The sequence below is a fragment of the Chiloscyllium punctatum genome, chromosome 16 (genome assembly GCF_047496795.1).
Source record: "Chiloscyllium punctatum isolate Juve2018m chromosome 16, sChiPun1.3, whole genome shotgun sequence".
NCBI classification, from domain to species: Eukaryota; Metazoa; Chordata; class Chondrichthyes; order Orectolobiformes; family Hemiscylliidae; genus Chiloscyllium; species Chiloscyllium punctatum.
In genome coordinates this window covers 74,800,021-74,828,006 of record NC_092754.1, presented here as the reverse complement: position 1 = coordinate 74,828,006, position 27,986 = coordinate 74,800,021, and the positions used below count along the sequence as shown (strand labels likewise).

Here is a 27,986-nt window from a genome sequence, read left to right as displayed (position 1 = left end):
TTTGAATGGCTTCGTCTGTTTTTATTGCTCTGTATTTTCTTTATCAAACTCACAATATCCCTTGATCAGTAATTGCTAAATGTGCTGTTTGAGCCATTCACTCCTCCCAAAACACATTTGCTCTGAATTCTCACTGCATCACATTAAACATCTCCCGTGTTCCAAATAGAGACTCCAACAAGTGTAGTTCCTTGCAGTCGAGGCTTGCCAGTCTAATGATAACGTTGAATGACAGTGATAATCTAATGATAAATGGCCTCCCCAAGTTTAGATACTTAGCTGCTGCATTACCCTTATCTTTTTCCATAATGTCTTTGAAGCTAACAGTTACGGTCTCTGTGCTCAAAAAAGCTCCTCATCTCTGTCATCTTGTCCAGAACCTACAGTCCACCCTGTCTCTAACATTCTCGAGTCCTTACCAACCTCTCCATCTGTGCACCTTCCTCCAGCCTGGAGAGCACATGATATCACTGTAACCCTCTCCAGTCTTCACACCACTCATGCATTCACCTATTTACAATGGTGGAATTTGAACATGGCTGAGTTTCTGGATAAAAAGCACAGCGATAATACCACCAGGCCATCACTTCACATTCTCACAGGTTTCCCATCCCTGAGCATTGACACCAGAAGCAAAATGAATCAAAACCCCTTCTTTCTACACAATGGTTTGTTACGAAATCTTCCTGCGCTCTGCTGATATCACTCAGTATCTCTCCATTTGGTATTCCTCACTGTGAGGGTTTAATTGCTGCCTCTGTCAGTGTCTCTCACTCTTCCAGCTACTCCAGATCCTGAGCCAACAGAATCCATCTCTCCAGAGAGATGAAGCAGCACAGACCAGAGATGGAGATTGGGATTTTTCAGGTCAGTATGGCAATTATTACCATTCTGCATGTGTTTCCATCACCCTAATTTCAGAGACTGCCTATTTCTCTGTCTCCTGTAGGTATTTAGGAAGTTCCCGATTCAATAGTCTTCCCAATTGCTGGGTGTCTCATCCATCACCTCATTGAAGATGGTTGGTCAGCCAGAGAGACAAAGGGCAGGGAGATCTGGAGCATTCAATAAATCCTGCAGTGAGGTAATATCACTCACAGTGCACAGAGCAGAGAGCAATGAGATATCTCCAAACATCGGCTAACAAGACATGGCACAGATACAGTGCTGGAGGGAGAGCACAGTACAGACACACCTCAGGCTCAATCACCACCCCCACTGTAAGTTTTGTTGCACTGAGACAGCATCGAGAGTTCCCAGTTTTCAATCCAGGCCTGTGCTGCCTTGGTGAGCATCTGGACAACAGAGGGGAAAGCAGGCCTCCCATGAGAGGCTTGTAACCGTGACCAGTCTAAAGAGTCCTTGCTAACTCTGCAACCCTCAGTATTGCTAACTTCATCCAGTCTCGACAACCGAGCAGAAAGCAATGAGAAGGCTTCAAACCTCTGTTAACAAGACATGACATCGATACAGTTCTGGAGGGGGAGTACAGAATATCCCCACCTCATGCACAATCACCACCCTGGCTTTAAGTTCTGTTGTACTAAGACTTGCTACTCTCCAGCGCTGCATCTACAGCATGTCTTGTGGACCAGTGTCTTCAATAATTTGTAACTCCTATAACAGATCCTATCTCTGTAACCTCCTCCTATCCCAATCGTCCCTCCACATATTTGAAATGTACTGCATTCCAGACTACCATCCCTGTCGCTGTAACTTGCTTCAGTGTCTACAACATGCCTTATCTAAGTAATCTCCTCCTCCAATCACTGGAGACAGAGTCATACAGCATGGAAACCGTTCCTTTGATTCAAATAGTCCATAATGACCAGAGACCCTGAACGATTCGAGTTTCTCTGCATTTGACCCAAATCCCTTCAAAGCTTCTCCTCTCCATGTACCTGCCCAAATGTCTTTTGCATGTTGTTATTGGACTTTGCTCTACCACTTCCTCTGGAAGCTCATTCCATACCTGCACCATCCTATGTGTGGAAAATGTTCTCCTCCAATCCCTTTTACTTCTTTCTTCGCTCCTTTCATATTTATTCCCTCTAGAACATAGAATGTGGCAGCGCAGTACAGGCTCTTTGACTCTCGATGTTGCGCCAAGCTGTGGAACAAATTTGAAGCCCAAGTAGCTGACACTATTCCATTCTCGTCCATATGACTATCCAATGACCATTTAAATGCCTTTCAGGTTAGCAGATCTACTCCTGTTGCTGGCAGACCTGAGGAGAGTCAATACAGTGTGTGAATAATCCTGAGGCCTGAGGATAGTCAAGACTGTGTGTGAATAATCCTGGGACCTGAGAATGGTCGGTACAGTGTGTGAATACTCACGTGGCCTGAGAATATCAATACTGTGTCGCCTGTGATTGCCCCAATGATGTGTGAACAATCCAGTGGCCTGAGGATGGTCAATAATGTGTGAATACCCCTGTGGCCTGAGGATAGTCAATGCTGAGTGTTAGTTATCCTTCGGCCTGAGGATTGTGAACATAGATTGTGAAAAATCCTGCGGCCTGAGAATTTCAGTACTGTGTGTAAATAATCCCGTATCCTGAGAATGGCCAATATTGTGTTTGAATGACTCTTTCCTGAGGATGGTCAATACTGTGTGCGAATAATCCTGGGAACTGAGAATGCACAATACTGTGTGTGAATATTACTGTGGCCTGAGGACGGTCAATGCTGTTTGTAAATAATCCTACGGTCTGAGAATGGTCAATACAGCATGTGAAAAATCCTGTGGCCTGAGAACTTCAATACTGTGTGTAAATAATCCTGTAGGCTCAGGATACTTAATACTGTGTGTGAATTAATCTTATTGAGTGAAGATGGTCAATACTGTGTTCGAATAATTCTCTCTTGAGGATGGTCAATACTGTATGTGAATAATCCTGGGAACTGAGGTTCGTCAGTACTATGTGTGAATATTATAGTGGCTGAGGACGGTCAATGCTGTTCGTGAGTAATCCTGTGGCCTGAGGATGGTCAATACTCTGCGTGAATAATCCTGAGGCCTGAGAATATTCTATTCTGTGTGTAAATAAACCTGTGGCCTGAGGATGGTAAATACTGTGTGCTATTAATCCGGTGTCCTGAGGATGATCAATACTATTAGTGTGCAGCACATTGGCACAGTGGTTAGCACTGCTACCTCACAGTGCCAGAGACCCGGGTTCAATTCCCGTCTCAGGCGACTGACAGTGTGGAGTTTGCACTTTCTCCCCGTGTCTGCGTGGGTTTCCTCCGGATGCTCCGGTTTCCTCTCACAGTCCAAAGATGTGCAGGTCAGGTGAATTGGCCATGCTAAATTGTCGATTGGTGTTCGGTGTAGGGGTATGGGTGGGTTGCGCTTCGGCGGGTCGGTGTGGACTTGTTGGACCGAAGGGCCTGTTTCCACACTGTAATGTAATCGAATCTAAATGTTTGTGAATAATTCTTTGGCCTGAGAATATTCAATACTGTGTGTGATTAATGCTGCGGCCTGAAAATGGTCAGTACTGTGTGTGGATAATCCTGTGGCCTGAGAATATTCAACACTGTTTGTGAATAATCCTGTGGCCAGAGGATTGGAAATACTATATGAATATTCCTGTGGCCTGAGGACAGTCAATACTGTGTGTGAATAGTCCAGTGATCTGGGAATGGGAAATAATATGTGTGAATAATCCTATATCCTGAGGATGGTCAATACTGTGTTTGAATAATTCTCTCTTGAGGATGGTCAATACTGTATGTGAATAATCCTGGGAACTGAGGTTCATCAGTACTATGTGTGAATATTATAGTGGCTGAGGACGGTCAATGCTGTTCGTGAGTAATCCTGTGGCCTGAGGATGGTCAATACTGTGTCTGACTAATCCTGTAGTCACTGAAGTGTTGTTTTTTTGATTAGCAACTGGTTGATTCACTCCCTCATATGTCCCTCCACATTGCTGCAAACCCCTCCAGCTGCAGCAATCCGTACTGTCTTTGTAACACTGTTCAGGCCCTGATGACTCTCTGTAACACTCTCAGCACATTCGTCTCTCCCTGATCCTGTCGTGACATTAAACGCTGATAATGATTCCCCTTCCCACAGCCCTCCCCCTGCTAGCAGACCCTTTGCAATCTCTTTAAAACTTACTCCTAAAACACACTCTCCCTTTAGGATTTTAAGTACTTTTTGGTGACCTTCTCCACCTCATAATCTAATATGATCCATTTTGTTCTGAGTGAGGGACCGGTGGGAATTTCTTGCTGAGGATTTGTCTGTTTCAATGAAATGTTCTTTTGTTGAGTGTTTTACACTGTTCTTTCAAACGTTTTCCACTGTTCATTTACAGACACATATTTCAGTCCATTGAGCCTGTTAACCATGGTCAGTTCTACTGTCAAACTTATGTGATTGGCTATTTTTGTTTCTAGTTGTAGCTTGGCCTTTGTGATTCACTGAAATGCTTGAAATTAATTTAAATTGCACTTTATCGCAATTTCCCAGAGGATCTCTCCAGGTGACGTGACTCATTCACTAAGTTTCATCTTACAACCATTTATCTGAGATAGTTACATCCCTAGCCAGTTGCACAGTGTGTTATTCAAAGAAACACTGAAAAAAATCTCTTTACTCCCCTTCCAATATCACACTTATCTGTGTGATTGTCCCAGATGATGCGAATATTGAACTTTCCCAAAATTATCACAATACATTTGTTTAAAAAATTCCAATGAATTCCTGTGCAATGCAGTGATGAGCAATGAAATGCTGTTCTGTGGCTAAAACTGTTCTGCTGCTTGTGTCCTTGGCAAGTTATGGCCAGAATTTGACTACTGGCTGACTCTACTTCATGATCTGAGGCCAAATGATTTCTCTGTAATGCCGTTGTTATCCATTATTGTTAGTATTGCCCATTTCGCCTGAGTTTCTGCAAGGTTGTGGATCATTGAATATTTATGTTCCATCTTTTGTTCGCCCGGAAACCATGTCTCCCTGGTGTCTAAATGTCTTTTAACTTTGGGTCACAAATCCATCGACCTTATTGATGAGACTTTGTCAATTCCAAAAAAAAATTGCTCTTTCCCACAACTTCCTGTCAAAAACCAATTCACTATTGTGCGACTTGAGTTAAACTTTGTCACATCCTGTCCCTTTCTGCTTGTCTTCGGGCCACATTCCCATGCTGTTCCGATGTGTCACCTTTTCTCTTTGGATTTGGAAAGCTCCTTTCTCCTGAACCCTGCATCCTCTCTGTCAGTTTAAAGCCCTGTCCATAAACCTACTGACATTATTGGCCAGGACACTGGTCCCAGCACAGTTCCAGTGGGACCATCCTAATGGATTATTTATTAAATCAGGTATGGGATGTGGATGTCTCTGGCTGACCAGCCTTTCTTGCCCAACCCGAGCTGACCTTGAGCTGAGTAGCTTGCTCAGCCATTTCAGAGGGTAATTGAGAGGCAAACACTTTGCTGTGAGTATGTCGTGCAGACCACGAGAGGATGGGCAGATGCCTTTCTAAAAGGACAAATGTTTGGATATTTTGTACATCAGTAATGGTTTTATACTTATTTATGGATTATTATTATTTTTAAAACTATTGATTTCAAATGTCTCCATTTCAGATGGTGAGATTCAAATCTGCCTCCCCTGAAGATTAGCTGAGGTTTTGGATACATTGTGTAGCAATAATACCACGGGGGCATCACTTCACCTGCTCACAGGTTGCTCATCCCAGAGCACTGATACCAGGGCACCATGAAGCTAAACCCATTCTTCCGACTCAGTTGTGTGATGCGGACATCTTCCAGCAATCTTGGGCTCTTAATTGATATCACTCCATTTTCCAGATCTCTGTGGGGCTCAATGCCATTCTCTATGTGTAACCCTCACTACATCAGTCTAATTTCCAATTGTGTCTATTCCTCTGTCTCCTCTTGGTACTCAGGAAGGTCCTGACGCAATAGACTTCCCAACTGCTGGGTGTCTCGTCCATCACCACATTGATGATGTTTGGTCAGCCAGAGAGACCAAGGGCAGGGAGATCTGGAACCTTCAACAAATCCAGTAGTGAGGTAATATCACCCACAGTGCACAGAGCAAAGAACAACGAGAGGGCTCCAAACATTGGCTAACAAGACATGACATAGATAGTGTTGGAGTGGAGGCACAGTACAGCCACAACACATGCTCAATCACCACCCCTACTTTAAGTTTTGTTGTACTAGGACTCACTACTCTGCACAACTGTATCTATGGCATGTCTTGTGGTCCAGTGTCTTCAATAATTTGTAATTCCTATAACCATTCCTGTCCCTGTAACCTCCTCCCTTCCTGATGGTCCCTCCACATATTTGAAACGTACTGCATTCCAAACTACCATCTCCCTATCTCAGTGTCTACAACATGCCTTATCTCGGTAATCTCCTCCTCTTTAACTGGATAGAGTCATGCACCACAGAAACGGTTCCTTCGATCCAACCTGTCCATGCAGACCAGAGTCGCTGAATGAGATGCGTTTCCTTGCATTTGACCCATATCCCTTCAAACCTTCTCGTCTCCATGTAATTGCCCAAATGTCTTTTACATGTTCTCATTGTACTTTTCTCTACCACTTCCCCTGGAAGATCATTCCATACCTGCACCATCCTCTGTGTGAAAAATGTTCTCCTCCAATTTCTTTAAAGTCTTTCTCTTTCATTTCATATTTATGTCCTCTAGAACATAGAACATGACAATGCACTGCAGGCCCTTCAGCCCTCAATTTTGTGTCAATTTCTGGAACCAATCTGAAGCCCAACTAACTGACGCTATTCCAGTCTCATCCATATGCCTATCCAGTGACCATTTAAATGCTCTTAAAGTTGGTGAGTCTACTACTGTTGCAGGCTGTGTATTCCATGCCCCTACTACTCTGAGTTAAGAGGCTACCTCTGACATCTGTCCTACTTCTATCACCCTTCAATTTAAAGCCTCTGCTAGGCATTGCCTTCCAAGGGAAAAGGCTCTCAACCCATCTTAGATTATCTTAGATGTCTCAATTAATTTGCCTCAAACATTTTCTCTCGAACGAAAACAGCCTTTTCTTGTAATATCTTCCCTCCAGAACAGGTAACATCCCAGTAAATCTCCTCTGAATCCTTTTCAAAGCTTACATATCCTTCCTGTAATGTAGTGACCTGAACTGTACACAATACCCCAGGTGTGGCCACCCACGAGTTTTGTACAGCTGTGGCATGATCTCATTGTTCCGAAACTCACTCCCTCTCCTAATAAAAGCTAACACACCAAATGCCTTCTGAACGAACTTATCAACTTGAGTGGCAATTTTCAGGGATCAGTGTATGTGGACGTAGCGATCTCTCTGTTTTTCTACACTACCAAGAAACTCACCATTAGCCCAGTACTCTGTGTTCCAGTTACTCCTTCCAAAGTGAATCATCTCACATTTTTCTGTATTAAACTCCATTTGTGAACTTTCAGTCCAGCTTTGCAGCTTATCTATGCCTCTCTCTAACCTACAACATCCTACATCACTATTCGCAACTCTAGCAACCTTAGTGTCATCCGCAACTTTACTAACCCATCCTTCAATGTCCTCATCCAGGCCATTTATATCAATGACAAGCAACAGTGGATCCAAAACAAGATCGTGGCGTTACCCCACTAGTAACTGAATTCCAGGATGAATATTTCCCATCAACCACTACTCTCTGTCTTCTTTCATTGAGCCACGTTCTGATCCAAACTGCAAAATTACCAACAATTTTGTTCTGATTTGGAGATGCCGGTGTTGGACTGGGGTGTACAAAGTAAAAAATCACACAACACCAGGTTATAGTCCAACAGGTTTAACTGGAAGCACACTAGCTTTCGGAACGACGCTTCTTCATCAGGTGATTGTTCCAATCACAATCAACTGATGAAGAAGTGTCGCTCCGAAGGCCAGTGTGCTTCCAGTTAAACCTGTTGGACTATAACCTGGTGTTGTTTGATTTTCAACAATTGTGTTGGTATTGACCTCTGTATTGTCTGCAATAGCTTACCGTGGGGAATGTTAACAAATCCAAAAACACCACATCAACTGCTTTACCCTCATCCACTTCTTTGGTCACCTTCTCAAAGAACTCAGGTTTGCGATGCACGACCTACCCTTCAGAAAACCATGTTGACTATCCCTCATCAATTTATTCATCTCCAGATGGTTACAATTCCTATCTGTTATAAGCCTTTCCAACACTTTACCCAGAATCAAAGTAATGCTCACAGCTCTATAATTACCAGGGTTTTCTCTATTTCCCTTTTTGGACAAGGGGACAATATTTGGATCCTCCATCCTTCTGGCACTATCTCTGTAGACAATAACAACATAAAGATCAAACCCAAAGACGTAGCAGTCACCTCCCTGGCTTCCCAGAGAATATGAGGATAAATCCTATCCAGCCCAGGGGAGTTAGCTAGCTTTACACTTTGCAGAATTGCTAACACCTCCTTCTTCTGTAGTTCAATCTCTTCTAGTTATGAACTCCACTACCCTGGGGAAAAGACGTTGGCTAATCAACTTACCTGTAACCATCATTGTTTTATAAACCGTTATGAGGTCACCTCTCAGCCAACTACGCCCAGTGGAAATACAAAGAACGATGATACATGTGTTTCTGTTGACGTTCCCAACACTACTTTGCCACAATGTACTGGGATACACTTGTTCAGGACCTGGGCTTTCTCGACCTTTGTGTTTTAAGACCTCCAGTACTAGGTCTTCTGTAATGGGGACTTTGTACAAGACATCACTGTTTCTTTCCCTTTGTTTCCTAGTCTTTGTCCACAGTATGTTCTGACATGAAATATTCATTTAGGGTCTCGCCCATCTCCTGTGGTTCCACATTTGGATGGCCTCACTGATCTTTCAGGGACCCTTTTGTCTGTCCAGTTGCTTTTTTGTCCTTGTGTGCTGTAGAAATTTATTTTGCATTCTCCTTAAACTTATGTGCCAAATCTATCTCACCCTCACTCCGCTCCCCCCCCAACTCCCCCCCCACTCCCCCCCCACTCCCCCCCACGACACCACCCCGCCCAATGTTGCTTTCCAGCTTATCTAGCCTCTCGGATTTTGTCAAACCCTCCAGTATCAGTAACGTCTTCGTCAATCTTTGCTCCATTTACAGCATCAGTAAATGCTTCTTAAATCGCGAGGATCAGAATTCTATGCAGCGCTCCAAAGCTGTACTGTCTATCCCTAAACAATCCTTGTCTTTGCAAATGCATGTAATTCCTGTTCAGTGGAATCACTTCCAACAACGTATGCATCACTGACATCAAGCTAATTGGTGTTGATGTCCCTGGCTTTTTCTCACAGCCTTTCCTGAGGACTGGCACAACATCAGCCACACTCCAGGCTTCCAGCTCATCACCTGTGGCTGTCAGTAATAGACAAATCTCTTTATGGGACCCCACAATTTCTTCCTGAGTTTCCCACAATATCCAGGGTTATACTTGATTAGTTCCCAGGGATTTGTCTACCATTTATGCATTTAAAAACCTCCAGCACCTCCTGTTCTATTATGCGGACTCTTTTGAAGACATCACTGTTTATTTCCCTGAGTTGCCCAGTTTTTCCTCGCAGTAAGTTGAAAAGTGAAATTTTCGTTTAGGATCTCAGCCATCTCTTCTGGTTCCACACTTGGTTGGCCCCATTAAACCATATTCAATCCGTGTTTAGTGTTCTGTTGTTAATATGCTTGTATTTTCCTCAGTTTGATCTGCCAGAGCTTTCTGTGGTCCTCTTTGGCCCCACGTGATCTCTCACTTAAGTGTATTACTTCACCTGCAGTGTTCTTGAAGGGATTCTCTTAATCCAGCTGGCTATATGTGACACGTGGCCCCTTTTTCTGGACCAGAACCTGAATATCACCATTCATCCTGTGTTTCTTACTTGCATCAGCATTATCCTTCACACTAACAGGAATATGCTGGCACTGAACTCTCATTTATCTCTCTTTTGAACGCTTCCCACCTGCCTGACGTCCCTTTACCTGCAAATAGCCTCCACAAGTAATTGTTAAAAGCTCTTGACTCATATCTTCTGGATTCAGGCAAGGCCAGTTTTGATCATTAACTTGTGGACCAGCCATGTTCTTTTCTATCACTATTTTCAAACTATTACGATTGTTGTGACTTTTCCAAAGTGTTCCCCCACTAACACCTCTGTCCCTTTCACTTACTTGTTTCCCAAGGGGAGGTCCGGTTTTACCCCTTCCTGCAGTCTGACCATTTCCATTCTGATTGGGACAATTTTCTTGAACATGCCTAACAAATCCCTCCCATCCAACCTCCAAACACTCTGGCAATCCCAGTCTAGGTTTGGAAAATTAAAATCCCCGACCATTACAACCCTATCCTTCTTACAGATATCTGAGATTGCCTGAAATATTTACTGCTCAATTTCCCACTGACTCTTGAGGGCCTGTAGTGCAGTCATATCAAAGTGATGACCGATTCTCATTTCTCATTTCCACCATTAGCCAATACCAACCTGCTGGACAGACATAACAGACAACAGGACGTTGAACCTATCAACAAAGACGGCATACTTAAACTACTGGACTTGTGCCTCACAACACACTTCACATTCAACAACCAAATATACGAACAAATCAACGGAATACCCATGGGCTCACCCATCTCTGGACTCATAGCAGAAGCAGTAATGCAAAGGTTAGAACAAACAGTCTTACCACAAATACAACCCAAACTCTGGGTCAGATATGTGGATGACACCTTTGTAATAAATAAAAACACAGAAATAGAACACACACCAGATCATCAACGCCACACTCACAGGAATCTGATTCACGAGAGAGGAAGAAAAGGACAACCAACTCCCATTCCTAGATGTGATAGTACAGAGAACACCGAACGGAGAATTCACCACAAAGGTATACAGGAAAGTCACACACACAGACTAAGTCCTAAACTATGAAAGCAACCACCCCAACACACAAATGAAGTTGCATCAGGACACTATTCAAAAGGGCCACAACACACTGCAGCACACCAGAACTGCAAAAAGAGGAAGAGAAACACCTATACAAGGTATTCGCCAAAAACAGATACCCCCGCAATTTCATCAACAGATGCCTAAGGGAGAGACAATGGAAAAAGGACATGCTGCAACCCAAAGGACTAGTCACACTACCATACATCAGGAGCATTTCTGAACTGACAGCCAGACTACTGTGACCAGTAGGACTCATAACAGCACACAAACCAACAGCCAGACAACAACTCACCAGAACGAAGGACCCGATACCCAACATGAGAAAAACTAATGTAGGGTACAAAATCCCATGCAAGAACTGCACAAAACACTACATTGGACAAACAGGAAGACAGTTAACAATCCGTATACAGGAACACCACCTAGCCACGAAACGACACGACCAGCTATCCTTAGTAGCCACACACACAGACGACAAGCAACATGAATTCGACTGGGACAACACTACCATTATAGGGCAAGCCAAACAGAGAACAGCCAGGGAATTCCTAAGAGGCATGGCACTCATCCAAAGACTCTATCAACAAACACATCGACCTGGACCCAATATACCGGCCACTACAGCAGACAGCTCAAACTGACAACTGGAAGCGGCAGAGACAGGCCACTATAAATGCCGGAGTAAACAGCACAGAAGCGCTTCACAGGAGGCTCCCAAGCACTGAGAATGTCACCTAGACAGGGGACGAAACGTTTGCAAGACAAATTCCCAGCTCGGCAAACAGAACCACAACAGATGCTGAATAGGCTGGGGCTATTTTCTCTGGAGAGTCAAAGACTGAGAGGTGACTTAATGGAGATTTATAAAATCACGAGGGGTGTGAATAAGGTGGGCAGCCGGGTCCTATTTCCTCAGGTTAGTTGGGTCCAAAACTAGAGCACCTGGGTTTAAGTTGAGAGGGGAAACATTTAAAAGGGATCTAAATGGCAATGTTTTCAAGCTGAGTGTGGTGTGTGTATGTGAGGGGCTACCAGATGAAGTAGTAGAGGCTGATAAAATCATAACATTTAAAAGGCTTCCAATTGGGTACATGAATAGGAAGGGTTTTGATGGATACAGGCCAATAGATGGCAAATGGGAATCCATTAGTTTAGGATTCCTTGTTGGCACGGACGAATTGGACTGAAGTCTGTTTCTTTGATCTCAATAAATTAAGATACATTCCTCTATTTTGTGGAGAGCTTGCTGAAACACAGATAATTATCCTTGGAGCTGAGAAGGTGAAGCAGTGATTTCGATCTGAAGCAGATTTGGTTCCAAGGTCTTGAATTTGCAGAGAGAGAGAGGAATTGTGAACACTGTCACAATTTTTAGTAACTACTTTCAAGTAATTGGCAAATAATACAAGGTGAAAATGTGAACACTATTTTCCTCAGTAAGTTCTGAGCATCTGGAACAGTCTGAACGACACAGATTCAGCAGGTATTCTGAAACAGAATTAGAATTTTACTTTTTCAGGAAAGATTTGGGGGGCTATGGGCACATGGGAGGGGACTTGGGACAGATTTGCAGCATCTCCAGAGGGAGAGAGTACAGCCCCAATGGGCTGAATAGCCCCCAGGCCCTGTGCTCTGTGATACTGCCCCATTCACTGTGAATGATGAAGCTCATCTCAGGGCAGAGAGCGGGATTAGCCCTCCGCTCTCATCACAATGGGGCCCAGCTAATTGACGGCAGCTCCAGACCAATGGGAGGAGAGTCTGTGTGGTCCTGCAGCCAATGGGAGTGAATGAGGGGTGTGACCAGCAAGACAACACCTGTCCATCGGCTGTGCAGGTGCAGTGTCACTGGGTGGGGTTGGGAGAGACAGCAGAGACTGGGATAGAGGCTGTGGGACCTGAATTACAAACTCCCGGTAAATTAAAAGCAAAAGAACTGCGGGAGATGTAAATCAGAAACAACAACCAGGAGGTTCTGGAAAAGCTCAGCAGGTCTGGCAATATCTGTAATGAAAAATCAGAGTTAAAGTTTCAGACCCAGTATCCCTTCCTCAGGACAGATGTTACTGAGAAAAAAAGTCAGTTTATGTGCAGAAGTTAATGTGGGGGGAAGGATAAAAGGAGTAAAGGATAGGTGGGGATAGAGTGAGAAGAACGGTTGGATAAAGGAGTGGATAACGATCTGGCTGGGGGAGGGTCATTAGCTGTTAGTGGAGACTGTTCGTGGCTAGTGGTAGTGTGTCATGGCAGGCTGTGAGAACGAGGCCTGGTGTGTGGGGTAGGGGGCTACGACATGAGGTTGTTGACTTATGGTTAACCACTAACTGTCTCCACTGTAAGCTGTTGACCACCTGTATCACTCCACGATTGGAGCTGCCGAGGACACAAACCTTTGGAATATCTTCCCTAACTCCCTCTGTCCGCTTTAAAGATGTATCTAAAAATCGTTCTCTTTAATCAACATTTCCATCATTCGTGAAGCATTTTAAGAGACTTGTCAATGTGAAAGGCTCCATACAATGCAGGTAGTTGTTGTTATTGTCTGACATCAAGAGAAACAGAGATGAGCCCTCTCTCTCTCACACCTGATGAACAACAGCAAAATCAGGAAGCACTGAGCATGCTCCAGCCCACAATGGGCCTCGGATTATTGATGTCAGCGCAGGACCAATAAGAGTGGGGGAACGGGGCTAGAGGTGCTAGTTGGTCCTTCAACCAATCGGAGTGAATGAGGGGCGGGATAATTCTCAACCACGTGATAAACTTCACTGACAGCACACTGTTTTTGTGACCAAGGCATTGGAAATGTGTGAAAGTGAAGGGCAGGGGAAAGGAAAGACACATTGACCAGGAAGAGGAGGAAATTTTCATGGTATGTGACGAAAGGTTTTACAGAACTTAGTGCACATTGTAAAACACAAATTTCAAAATCCAAATTCTGCACCATTTTCCCTCCCTATAATGCATTTTGCACTCCCTGAAATATCAACCGTGTGTTTCTCCCTCCACAGATACCAGTGATTCGTGCCAAAGCCCCATTGCCTGTGGAGAAGGTGATGTTTGACTTCGTTGTACAGCTGCAGTTCGTGTGGTGAAGGTGCTCCCACAATGTGGTTGGGTAAGAGCTGTTATAGATTATTCACTCAGTAACATTGAAAAGTTGACAATGTATGTGCAAATCAACAACAGTTTTTTTTATCATGTTTATAATTCCACAGAAATACTATTGAGAACTTCTGACATAAGGCCACAGATGGGGATATTAGGTCAGGTGATCAAAAGAATTGCCAAATAAGCAGGTTTTCAGGAATACCTGAAAGGAGGAAAGCAGGTCTGAGAGGGTTAGGGTTGGAATTCCAGACCGTGTTGCCTTGGCAACAGTAGAAACAGCCAGACAGGTGAAGCAATGTATAAACACATCGTTGGGAGTTTGAAAGAAAATGAGTTGTCGGGGTCTCACAGGTTGTGTGGTGCAGGGAGACAGGGCTGTTCACAGCCAGGAATTACATCAAGGGTGAGAATTTTAAATTGTTGCTTGTTAATAGGAACCTTTTGATGGATCAACAAGTTTTAGTACAAGTGAGCACTTGGGCAGTAGGGTTTTAGATACTCTTGAGATTACATGGAAGTTGAATGTGGGAGGCTGGCCAGGAGTGTGTTTGGATAATGAAGTCTGGAGATAACACAGGGATGGACGAGTGTTTCAGTAAATGAGCCGATACTAGGGTGGAGTTGGGTGATGTCACTGATGGAGGAATAGTGCTTTTGGAGTTGGGCTGCTCCTCCTCCTCATCACCCTCCCTCCCCAATTCACAGATATTGTTCCTTGTTCTACCTGTCTGTCTTTTCTGGTTATGTCCTTCTATCCCATTCTGCTACAAACCAATATTTGACCCCGCCGTTTAATGCAAAAACCTACTCCATCCCAACTCTCCCTTTCCTTTCTGAATTCCTTGTATTTGGTGTCCCTTAAGGATCTCTCCTCGGTCCCTCCTGTTTCTCACCTACACACTGCCAGGAGGTGACATCGTCCTAAAGCACCGTGTTGGGTTTCACATGTACACTGACAATGCCCAGCTCTCCCTCCCCATCATCCCTCTCCATTACTCAGTTATCAAACTGCTCATCACGCTCCCACTTCGCGATTGGCTGCAATTTCCTGCAACGGAACGTTACAATGGTTAAACCCATTGCCTTCAGTTGCTATTACAAATTACTTTCCCTTACTGCTGAGCCCCTCCCTCTCCCTGTGAACTATCTGAGGCAGAACCACACTCTTCACAATATTGCTCTCATATCTGACCCCAAGGTGAGCTTCTGATCAGACATTCGGGACGGCACGGTGGCACAGTGGTTAGCACTGCTGCCTCACAGCGCCAGAGACCCGGGTTCAATTCCCGCCTCAGGCAACTGACTGTGTGGAGTTTGCACGTTCTCCCCGTGTCTGCGTGGGTTTCCTCCGGGTGCTCCGGTTTCCTCCCACAGTCCCAAAGATGTGCAGGTCAGGTGAATTGGCCATTGCTAAAATTGCCCGTAGTGTTAGGTAAGGGGTAGGTGTAGATATAGGGGTAGGGGTATGGGTGGGTTATGCTTCGGCGGGGCGGTGTGGACTTGTTGGGCCGAAGGGCCTGTTTCCACACTGTAAGGAATCTCATCTAATCTAATCTAATCTACACAATCACAAACACCAGGAATTCCAATCTCTTAAATGTTGCTTGTCTCCACCTCACCCCAGCTCCATTGCTACTGAAACCCCTGACCTGTGTCGGTGTTGCCTTAAACTTGACGAATCCAAAACAGAACCCGTGATTCCGTGACTGACCCAGAATCTGGTTCCAGACTCCCTCATGATGGGAAATATCCTCTCAGTATTCACCCTGTCAAACTCCTTAAGTATCCTGCATGTTACAATGAGATCCCCTGTCATTCTTCCCAAATCCAGTGAGTAGAGTCCCAATTTCTTCAGCATTTTCTTAAAAGATAATCCCTGCAAACCAGGGTTCATCCCAGTCAATTTTCTGTGAAATGCCTCTGATGGAATGATTTATTTCCTTAAATAAAGGGACCAAAACTTCTGTCATTACTCCAGATGTGGTCTCACTCGCACTTTATAAAGTTCCTCTCAGGTATGTACTCCAAACAACTCCCTTTAAACTTGCACAGATGTTAGAAATACTCAGCAGGTCATGCAGCATTTGTGAAGAAAAATCAGTTCAAGTTTCGGGTCTGGTCACCCTTCCTCAGATACGTTAACTCTAATTTCTTTTCACAGATGCTGCTAGACCTGTTGAACTTTTCCAGAAACTTCTGTTCTCTTCCTGGTTTACAGCATCTTCAGTTGTTTCAGTTTTCATATCCTTTAAACTTGCCATCTCACTTCTAGAATTTGTCATTTCCACTTTGGAAAAAAGATTCACATTTGTTTGGTCTCCCCTACCCTGGGAAAAAAGAAACCATGACTAGTCACCCTATCATTGCTCCTCATAATTTTATAAAGTTCAATAAAGCCACCTAAAGTGTCCAGTGCTGCAGGGAAATAGCCTCAGCCTATTCAGCCTCTCCCTATGGTTCAAATGTTCCAATACTGGCAACACCATAGTAAGACCATTCTGAACTCTTTCAAGTTTCCCAACATCGTTCCTGTAACAGGGAGACTGGAATTTAAAGCAGTCTGGGGATTCCAAAAGTGGTCGAGCCAATAAACTGTACAACCGAAACATGATCTCCCAACTCCTATACTCAATGCACTGCCCAAAAACAGCTAGCATCGCAAACACCACTTTCACTGACCTGTCTACCTTCAACCCCACTTTCAAGGAACTATCAGCCCACATTGCATGGTCTGTTTGTCTGTCAACACTTCCCAGGAACTTGTCATTAAGAGGTTGAGTCCTTTTCTGGTAACATCTTTTTGAAATCAGGGAGACCGCAATTGAATGTAGTATTCTAAAACTGGCCTCACCAATACCCTACTCAGCCACAACATGCCCTCCTAATCCCTATACTCAGTGACAGATTCCCTACAGTGTGGAAGCAGGCCTTTTGGCCCATGAGACCATACCAACCATCGGAACAGCATTCCACCCTAACTCTGTAACCTACCATTACCCAAAGCTCATCCAGCTAACCTGCATGTCTTTGGATTTGTGGGAGGAAATTAAGATCACCCAGAGGAAGCCCACGCAGACACACAGGGAGAATGTGCAAACACCACACAGACAGTGGAATCGAACCAGAGTCCATTTATTGATCAGCACATTTCATTCAATGTTAGAGTCCCAAATGCCATGGTCAGCACCTAATCTCCCTGAAACTCGACTTTCCAAGAACTATGCAGTTGTTCTGAGCTCTTCAGAGGGAATTAAGGTGAGGAGGAGAAAACAGGAACAGTGTTGAGTTTTAGATCTATAAAATAACTCTCCATCTTCTCCCCGTCTTCCCCCGCTCTGTCTGCTCCATCCCCCCACTCTGTCTGCCCCCCCCCCCTGCCGTCGTCGGCCTGTTCTCCCCCCCCCCCCCTCACTCCTGTCGGTCTGGCTCCCCAGCCCCCTCCCCCCTCCGTCGGCCTGTCCACACCCCCCTCAACCGTCCACACCCCCCTCAGACGGTCTGTTTCCCCCCCCCCCGTTGACCTTTTCCCCTACCCCCCCGTCCCCCATCTCTTCCTTCCTTTGTTGGTCAGCCCCCCCCCCCCCAACCCATGTCTATTTGCCCTTTCTGTCAGTCGCCTCACCCCCCCGCCCCCGTCTCTTCCCCTCCTCTCTAATCCCACTTTCTGTCCTCACCCGTCACTGTGCCCACCTGTCTCTGCACCCCCCCTCTTTCCCCACCCATTTCGGTCCCACCCCTCTCGATCCACCCACCCCCTGTCTACCTACCTACCCTCCCTCCCACTCCCCTAGTTCTGTACTCCCCCCACTGCAGGGCAAATATCTTGTCTATTTACCCTATCCACGCCCAGCCTGATTTTAAAAATCTCTTTCAGGTCACCATTCAGCATCTGATGCTTCAGGGAAAACAGCCTATCCAACCCTGGCAACATGCTATAATTCTTTTCTGATCTCTTTAAAGTTTAAGAACATCCATCTGATAGGAATAAAACAGAATTCTATGGAATATTGATTCGGCAACTTTTGCAATGTCCTGTACAGCCGCAATATGACCTCCCAACCCCTATACTCAATGCTCTGCCCAGTAAAGACAAGCAGACCAACTGTTGCCTTCACTATCCTATCGACTTGCTACTCTACTGTCAAGGAACTATGAACTTGCAATCCAAGGACTCTTTGTTTGGCAGCACTCCCCAGGAACCTACTATTAATAAGTCCTGCTAAAGTTTGCTTTTCCAAAATGCAGCAGCTTGCATTTTGCTGAACTGAATTCCTCAGCCCATTCACCCATCTGATCCAGATCCTCTTGTACTCTGAGGTAATCCTTTTCACTGTCTACTGCACCCCCCATTTTGGTGTCATCTGCAAACTTACTTACAATACCTCTTATGTTCACATCCAAATCATGGATATAAATGACAAAAAGTAGTGGATCCAGCACCAATCCTTGTGACACTCCACTGGTCACAGGCCTCCAGCCTGAAAAACCCCCTCTGCCTTCTACCTTCGGGCCAGTTCTGTACTCCATGCGATCTAACCTTGCTGACCAGTCTCCCATGAGGAACCTTGTTAAACACGTTACTGAAGTCCATGTAGATCATGTTCATGCTCTGACCTCAGCAATCCTCTTTGTTACTTCTTCAAAAAAACTGAGTCAAATTCATGAGATATGATTTCCCATGCACAAAGCTGTTATTCGTATCCAGGATTTAACTCTGTACATTTGGGTCTGTGTTGCCCAGTTATAGGTGTTAATATTCTGGATGAAGTTCAAGTACACCAGCATTTTGTCAGTGACTCTGTATTGAGTCTTGTTCATGTCACCAACACAGGTGAGTTCCTTTTGAAAGGCAGTCCCTGTATCCCTTACACTATCTCCTGGTGGGCAAGTGTCCTTACCTCTGGACTCGGAGGATCAGGCTCCAAGTTGAGAAACAGCATCTTTGAAGAGTCTGATTAGTAAACCTGCCCAAGCCACGAGGCCATGCTGTCTCCCAACTGTCCCTGCCTGAGCTTCCAAACAGAACCTTCCTGTAATTTCTCTCCTGTCAGACTCTCCCATTGCTCAGTTTGTCTAGGATCCCCTCCTGCTGCTGCACTGATCCTGTCCCTCACTGACCTGTCCATCCCCCAGTGTCTTCCACATTCATTCACTGTTCGCAATCCCATTGTCCCAGTCCTCCAGCCACGCCCCCTCCACCCTATCGAGATGGCTCAGTGGTTAGCACTTCTGCCTCACAGCACCAGGTACCTGGGTTCGATTCCGGCCAAGGGCAACTGTCTGTGTGGAGTTTGCACATTCTCCCCGTGTCTAAGCAGGTTTCCTCTGGGTGCTCCGGTTTCCTCCCACAATCCTGAGATGTGCAGGGCAGGTCAATTGGCCATTCTAAATTGCCCATAGTATTAGTTACATTAGTTAGGGGGCATGGGTCTGTGTCAGTTAGTTTGCAGGGTCGGTATGGACTTGTTTGGTCGAAGGGCCTGTTTCCATACTGTAGGGATTCTGATATATTGGGCAGCAGCTGCTGTCAATCACCCGGACTCCTGTACGATCGGGAGCACGTGCTGTAGGAGGGAAGACCAATGCTCTGGCGCAGTGCTGGCAACTGTGGGAGTATGCACAGTATAGGTCAGTGCCTGGGAAGGAGACTGTGGGTGTGAGGGATTAATCTATCATTAGCAGCTTCATCCCTCTGGGAGCAGGACCCAGAGGAATGACCCCTTTCCTGCTACCCTGACATGTGATCAGACTATCAGTGGTGCAGCGTTTTGCAGAAAGTTTTCCGAACTCTTTTGTGAAGATTCAGGGTTGTTATGGAAAGGGACAAGTATGGGCCTGCAATTAAAATTCTAATTTGGCTCATTTTAGTAAGATGGGTCTTGGCCAGAGTGTGCAGGAAGCAGTGTATGCAGGATGGTTCTCATCAGGAGCTAGGAAACTGAATTCGAAGAGAGAGTGTGTGAGAACTGGATGTGGAGGAAAGGAGTGGGGGGATTGGTTTGGATTTCAGTTCACAGAAGAGAGAAATTGTGAGACTGAGGTTTAAAGCTTTGGGGGAACAAGGAAACTACAGTTTAATACTACAATTGTCTTATGAATTTCCATCCTGTATTAACAGTGGTAACTTGTGTGCTCTGTTGTACGGTACTGAAAGGGTGGATTTGCGGATGAGAAATTCAAATGGAATTTCATGTTCAGATCTGATAGTTACTTGATCCGTGCCGATCTGAATATCATTGGCCTTTTCATCTGGAAGGAAAGGTGTGTATTCTGTCCGTGGGCGAATATTTCAAATCTCAATGTGACTGGAAACATTACTGAGACACAGCCAAGTCCATGTCAGCATGGGAGTGTGGAGAGAGATTTCATTTGTTTTTGAAAGTCTGCAAAATCATGGCACATTTCCCAGGAACAATTAAGCCACAACTTTGCTTTGTAGAAGGACAAGTCTTTAATGAACCATGCAACCAGAAAGACACAAGGATACCTGCACCATAGAATAAACGATGAAAATGGGATTGTTGTAAAGGAGTTCATTCTCGATCATGGATTGTAATCCATTGGCATTGTCACGTCGGTTCCAGCGCCGCGGGGAAACACTGGAAATATGATGAATGTAATGTAGGTTTCAGTTATTAAACTGGAAAAAGTGCAGAACAATTTACAAGGATGTTGCCAGGGCTCAGGGGTCTGAGTTATAGGGAGAGGTTGGACAAGTGAGGATTTTATGTTCAGAGCAGAGGAAACTGAGGGGGTTCTTTTCGAGAAGTGTATAAAACCATGAGGAGCATGGATAAGGTGAATGCACTCAGTCTTTTTCCCAGGAACTCAAGGATTGGACGGCTTGATTGGATCAGTTTAAGGTTAGAGGAGAAAGACTAAAATGGAAGCTGAGGGGCAACTGTTTGACACAGAGGGTTTTATGTATATGGAATGAGCTGCCAGTGGAAGTGGTTCAGGCAGGAACACTCAACAGGTAAAAGACATTTGGACAAAGACATGGATAGGAAAGTGTCAGAAGCAAATCGGCCAAGTGCAGGGAAATGGGGTTAGCGTGGATGGACATTCTGGTCAGCATGGGCCAGTTTGGGCCAAAGGGCCTGACTCTGCTGCAGGATGCTATAACTCGAAGTGCATCTGCTATTTCTCCCACTAACTCTGTTGATATCCTGGGATGTATTCCATCAGGGCAATGAGACTTGTCTACCTTTAACTCCATTAGCTTGCCCAGCTCTAACTCTTTCACGATCATGGTTATTATCTAGGTCCTCACCTTCCTCAGTCTCCTTATCAATTACTGGCATGTTCTTCGTATCCTCCACTGTGAAGACTGACTGCTGTGTGCTCATATTCCTGAACCCTGCTGGATAGCAATAACTAGGCACAGAACTCTGAGAGGTCTTCTTTGAGTATTTATTGATGAGACATGGTAGTTACCTGGGTAGTGTACATGCAAAACAACTGCAGGCAGCATCAGGTAACTCCCCGCCTGTCCGATGTACGGCTCCCATTCTTATACCTTTGTGGTTTGGGACTTTGAATAGAGACTGTCTCTCAATATTATCTCCATGGCAACGGCAAATAGAAAGTCTAGTTCAGTTTAGCCCTTTATGGTTAAAACACACACCCCTCCCCCCACACCCCTGTGGCTCCGTCAAGTATCTGACAGGCACTTCAGTTTCAGTGGGGTATCTATCAGGATTCTGATGTGGAGTAGCCAGTGGTGGGGTGGGGTGGACAAACTTATAAATCACACAACACCAGGTTATAGTCCAACAGGTTTATTTGGAAGTACAAGCTTTTGGAGTGTGCTGTGACTTTTAAATTGATCAGGATTATCTCTATGGTAACAGTTAAGTGCTTCAACAATTACAGAGGCCATATGTTCCCCACATAATAGGTTCCCCTCTAGCAGTGTAAACAGCTATTCCGGCCCTGGGGATAACTACTCACCACTTTTTTCTCCCCCAATCCCATCTCGCTTTCTGTTGATATTTAAAGTTTTTCTAATCCCCTAGTTTCTCCTTGGTCTTTGCCAATTTGTATGCTTTCTATTTCAGTTTGATAGACTCTCTTATTTCCTTAGCCACCCACGGCAGATTACTCCTTTTCCTACAGTCCTTCCTTTTCCCTGATATATACTTTTGCTGAGTACTTTGAAAAATTGCTTTGGTATTCCCCCACTGTCCAACAACTTTCCCACCATAAAGTCTTTGCTTCCGTTCTAGATTAGCCAACTCCTGCCTCATCCTATTGTAGTCTCCTTTGTTTAAGCACTGGATCTTGGGATTGGATCTAATCTTCCAGCATTCCAGCTGTGTTCTAAATTCAACCAGATTTATCAGAAGTCTTTTATCAGATTACGAGGTGCGACAATGTTACCTGGGTGTTTTGCGTTTCATTCTCAAAGACCTTGGCTTTGTAGTAAAGTATAGGATAGATATTCACAACAGAGTATTCTGGACGGTGTAAATGTACTGCACAGTCTAAAACCGTAAATCACTGTCCCCCTCAGTTTAAAATTGCAAAATCATTATCTCCTATATGCTTCCTCACTACCTAAGTTTGGAACGCTAACCCACCTGACTATCCTGCATTTTCCAAAATCTCCTTTGGTGAAGATGGTGAGTTTTAATTCAGCTTTCCAGTTATTACCGTAAGAAGATAAGCACTGGGCACAGGAGAGGCAATGCAACCCTTCGAACCAGCTCCACCATTTTATACGGTGATGATTGAGCTCAGCTCGGTCTCAGCTGGATTTTCCCACCTGTTCTCTCTCACCCTTCATCTCATTGCAAAATAAACATCTGCATCGCTTCATTAAATCTGCTCATTGTCCTGGCATCCACCGCATTTTGAATAGGTAATTCCACAGATTTGCAACACATTGAGACAAGTACATTCTTCTTCATGAGAATATAATCGAGTCCCTATAGTGCAGAAACAGGGTATTCATCCATGGAGTCCACACCAACCTATGATGAGCATCCCATTCAGACCCACCCTATCCCTGTAACCCTGCATTTCCCATGCTAATGGCCTAACTGGCACATACATGGACACTGTGGGCAGTTTAGCATAGGCAATCCACCTAACCTACACATCTTTGGACTGTAGGAGGAAGCTCGAGCACCCGAGGAAACCCACCCAGACATGCTGAGAACGTGTAAACTCCACACAGTCGCCTCTGGCTGAAATAAAAGCCGGGTCCCTGACGCTGTGAGGCAGCAGTGCTAGGCACTGAGCCAGATCTGCTTAAAATCTGCTACCCCTTACTAACCTCCCCACTCCACAATTGGCTAAATCTATGTTCCTTACGTCAGAAATCAGGTTGTGGAAGCAGATGTCTCAGTAAAATCAAGTAACAGCCCGTGTCTGAATGGGGATCCTATACACAAGACCCTCCATCCCTCACTTTTCATTCACTATCCATAAACATGTCTCCAGTGGCTTCATGAGGGCTACAACTCCCACAATCCCTGAGGCAGGGACAACGCGTGTGCGGGGTAGCCTAGCACTGCACATGTACAGAATATGGGCGGATTTTGGAGCATCTGCTTTCGGGTAATTAGCGGAAAGCATTTGACGTTGTGATTGGCTGGAGGAGGAACATATCAGCTTGTAGTATTGATGGGTTGGGGGGGGGGGTGTCAAAGTGTCACCACACCCACATGGGCCCATGTTCCATCCCCAACTTGTCATAATGCTGGGAATCGACCAATGGGAAACAAAGAAGGGTCTGACCCATTCTCCCAGACTGAAGGTTCCTCTTCTGTACAGGATCTGCTACCACCCTTTCTGTTTCCTTTTGATTTATTCTCCTGTAATATTATTGACTTGCAGTAACTGAAGGGAAATGGAGTAAACCCAGAAAGGGTGCAGAGTCTAACCAGGACAGGAAGTGGTGGCATGGGTCTGTTTACCAGTCACTCCATGAGAATGGGGGCAGGTACATTAGGGACAGCAGAGGCAGAATGGTGGGAGAGTGGAAGTGGGCTGGAGCGTTACAGCTTTGGTGGAAGAAAGGGGAAAAAGATATTCCAGAGAAGCTAGAATTGTCTGTTCTGAATTTCTGTTCTGTACATACTCCTTTATACAGGGTGCTAGATGGTGAAGATTTGCAGACTGAAATCTCAAATTCATGTGCCGATCGTGATAAAGTTAAACAGCATTTGAAGAACCAAAGATGGAGAATCACTTGACCAAAATCCTGCAACACTCTCCCTCACAGGATTGTTGGTCTTTCTGCGCCAAATGGACTGTGAATGGTTCAAGACAGCAGTTCACTACCATCTTCTCAATGGTACCTAGTGATGGGGTATAAATGCTGGCTGAGCCAGTGATGCCCATATCCTGGAAATGGGTTCTATCTCTAGTTGCTGAAATCCAGTTGATGTTATTGCAGGATGATGAGGGACGCTGAGTGCGTCCTCCAGGAGGCAGCACCATCACATTTCCCCTGCCGAAACCCACACAGTAATACAGCAACGTCACTGGAACAAAAGCAGTGAAGCCAAAGGAGAGCTTAGATATAGTTCTTCGAGATAAAGTCATAAAAGGGGATTGGAACACAGCAGGAACAGGAGACTGAGCTGGATGGTCAGCTGTTTCCCATTGAATGGTGGAGCAGGATTGAAAGGCCGAATGGCCTCCTGCTGATATCTCCAAGGTATGTATATAGCCATGAAGGCCGGCTAGGAAGCAGGAGGCAGGGCAGGGATTCTGCAGGCGAATGCACTTCCACATCAGTTTTCAGTGAGGGACGGTTTGATGGATTTTATTTAACATTTGTCTTTAACACAAGGTTTGTGAATTTGGGTTTAAAATATTGTAGTTATTTATTCCACAATAAATAAAACTAAAAGAAAAGAAATGAAACTATCTGAATATAACCGTTTTTAAAAATTTTAAACGCCCTGTAAAACAAATCCTGTCTACTCCCGGACACCGTCACTTTCCAGTTACTCAAACTCCAGGGAAATATTCCCTCCCTGTCTGAACCTTTGGTTTGATTTAACTGCTTTTCAGTTCTCCTTCTGTGAGCTGTGAAGCGTTCTTTATTCCCCATTTCTCCTACCCAGAAGTGTTATCACACACAGCTGAGTAACCTTCCCACCATCAACATCATCATTACACCATTTTGGTTCACATATAATCACCAGCAGTCAACCACCCATGTAACCAATTGAATATTTATAAACAACGCCCCTTGCAGGCAAAGCAAACCATTACAAATGACAAAGTGGGAAGGGACCAAATCAAAGTCGAGTTGGGGGTGAGGAGGCAGCGATGGAGATAAAGCACTGTGTCCACTGCGGTGCCCACCTCTATCTAAAGGCAGCGGGAGAATTGATACACACTGCATGCTCCTTCTCCAAGGACACCCTGTTCTGTCGCCTTTATCCTCAATCCTAGAATAGAATCCCTGACAGTGTGGAAGGAGAGCATTGGCCCATCAAACCCCACCAACTATCCAAAGAACATCCCATCTGGAACACTCCACTCCTGTAACACTGCATTTACCATGGCTGATCCACAGAGTCTGCACAATCATGGACACTGTGGACAATTTAGCACAACTGATCCACCTAACCCAAAAATCTTTGGACTGTGGGAGGAAACCAGAGCACCTGGAGTGGACACACACTATCCTGGGGAGAATGTGCAAACTCCACACAGGCTGTTGACCAAGGATGGACTCCAACCTTATGCCTGGTGCTGTGAAGCAGCAGTGCTATAGAGCAATTTAAATCAAAACAGATGACCCGTGCTCATTGCTGTTTGTGGAGACTTATTGGCCAGAGAGTCATCCTGAGATTCAGGAAGAGACAATATGAATTCAGTCAACTCCTGCCGAGTTAATGTGATTAACAATAACATCAATACTCCAACAGTGTCATCAGACCTCATACCTACTCTATCATTTACGATTTTTAACCCATGGGAAGTTTGTTACCAGCTTCGATGACAGCCATAATGCTCTGACCACTTTGACGGAGCCAGTGCAAGTCAGTTCTAATAGTTATCAATGGATTGAATCTAAACAGGATGCCCCACAACAGGAAGTGCTCTGACACTCAATGCCTGTTAGCCAAGGTCATTTTCCTAAAACCACTCACGTCTGGCAATACCATTGAAGATATTTTATACAATAACCTTTCAGTCTCAATTTCCAGTTCCAGTCCATGAAGCAGCCAGTCACATGCACCAGTGAATTGAATTCTAACAGCAGCATTGCCCTGGCAGGAGAGATTGAGGAGCTTGAAGCTGTCTTCTCTGGAGTATCTAAACATGAAACACTTCAAAGGAACAAAAATCTTCAAGAGCTCGAGAGGATAGATACAGGAAGGATGTGCTCCCTGACTGGTGTGTCTGGAATAAAATAAGCACTAACTATGGTATCTTTACCCAGCATCCCCTTTAGCTGCATAAATGTTGAAGATTTATTTGCTGCTCTAATTCCACTCTCTTGATCACTCCCATTTTTAACTACTGTAATGTTGATGACTGTGCAAATGTATAAAATTGAATTTAATCCATCCCAAAACCTCTCTGTCCCTGTGTCTCACTTGTGTTCACCGAGACACTCAATCAATCTGACCTCTTTACAAACCCTGCCCGGATATTTCCTTACAGGGCTCAGAATTAATTATTCACAGAATTGTTCCTGCGCGCAAGGAGGCTGATTGGCTCATCAGCTCTCCAAAGGATCACCTCACTGAATGCAATTGTTCTCCCTTTACCCCATAAATATTCCCATTCGTCCATTTCCAATAACACCAGCGAGTTCACAAGTAACCACAGCGATTGGATTTGTTTTGTTTGTTCATGGGATCATGGCATTACTTGCTGGGGCAGCATTTGTCATCCATTTTAACTGCCCAGGAGATCGTTCAGAGTCAACCACATTATTCGGGGTCTGGATTCACATGTCGACTGGACTAGGTCAGAAATAACACAGTTTCCCAGACCCAATGACATGAAGAGTTGTTTTCTGGCCTATTATCCTATTTCAGAAATAATAATTATGTTTGCAGTTGAATTAAAAGTGAAAGACCAAAATGGGTTTTATTCTGATTGAGCACGTCCTCCTGTTTTCTCAGTTGTTATTGACAGTCTCATTCCCCCCACACCAGAACCTGTTACAGAGAGTGTTACAGAAAAGGCAGAATGGTCAGCTGCAGCTGGTCACCTGACCAGTCACTGGACCCAACGGTTCACTCTCCACAGATGCTGCCAGACCTCCTGAAAATTTCCAGCAATGTTTGGTTTTGTTTCGGATTTCCCAGCATTTGCAGATGGTTAGTTTTTCTATATTCATCTTGTGTGTTGCAGAAGAGTTTATTGATGAGTTTGGAGAGTTTTGAAAATTGCAAGTTTGGCCACAAATTAGCCATGATCTATTGAATGGCAGAGCAGGGTTGAAGGGCTGAATGGTCTCCTCCTGTTCCAATGAAAGTTGTCCATCTGCAGCTTGTGGTAACATTTCCCCTCACTGTTCACTTCACCTCCATGTCGAATACACTGTTACTGATGAACAAACCTCCTGTGTTTGAACTAAAACTGCTCATGTTCAGTGGCTCCCTTTCCTGCCACCGGGGTTTAACTCTCATCATGGAATGCTGTCTTGTATTACTGCGGGAATGCCCACAAGGACTAATCCTGGAGTCTGTATCCCCTGGGGTCCAAAACCCCCATTTCCTTCTTCCTATTTCATTCTGACTATTGAACTCTCGGTTTCAATCCATTCTCCTGTCATGCTCTTCAACATGCCCATGTGGGTGGACTAGAGGCAGCTGGGATTTAATGAAGGGAAGTGGGGATGAGGCAGAAGCACGAGAAGAGGTGACAGAAAAGACAGGTCTCATTGTAACGGCAGAGTTTCTCTGTGAC

The 27,986-nt window shown here is 44.8% G+C and overlaps 1 long non-coding RNA gene across 4 annotated transcripts in view; it reads left to right on the top strand.

The window, feature by feature from the left end:
* The window catches only part of LOC140487213 (uncharacterized), a 33,878-nt gene extending 6,754 nt beyond the window's left edge, over positions 1-27,124 (top strand). The window contains exons 3-7 of one of the 4 annotated variants that reach the window (XR_011962766.1): positions 783-867; positions 5,931-6,057; positions 10,507-11,827; positions 13,994-14,100; positions 24,193-27,124. This is a non-coding gene — a long non-coding RNA (uncharacterized lncRNA). Of the gene's footprint in view, positions 1-782; positions 868-949; positions 1,085-2,197; positions 3,068-5,930; positions 6,058-10,506; positions 11,828-13,993; positions 14,101-24,192 lie in introns of those variants that run through there. The other 3 variants (XR_011962765.1, XR_011962767.1, XR_011962768.1) reach the window with 3 other exon arrangements.
* The last annotated feature ends 862 nt before the right edge of the window (positions 27,125-27,986 follow it).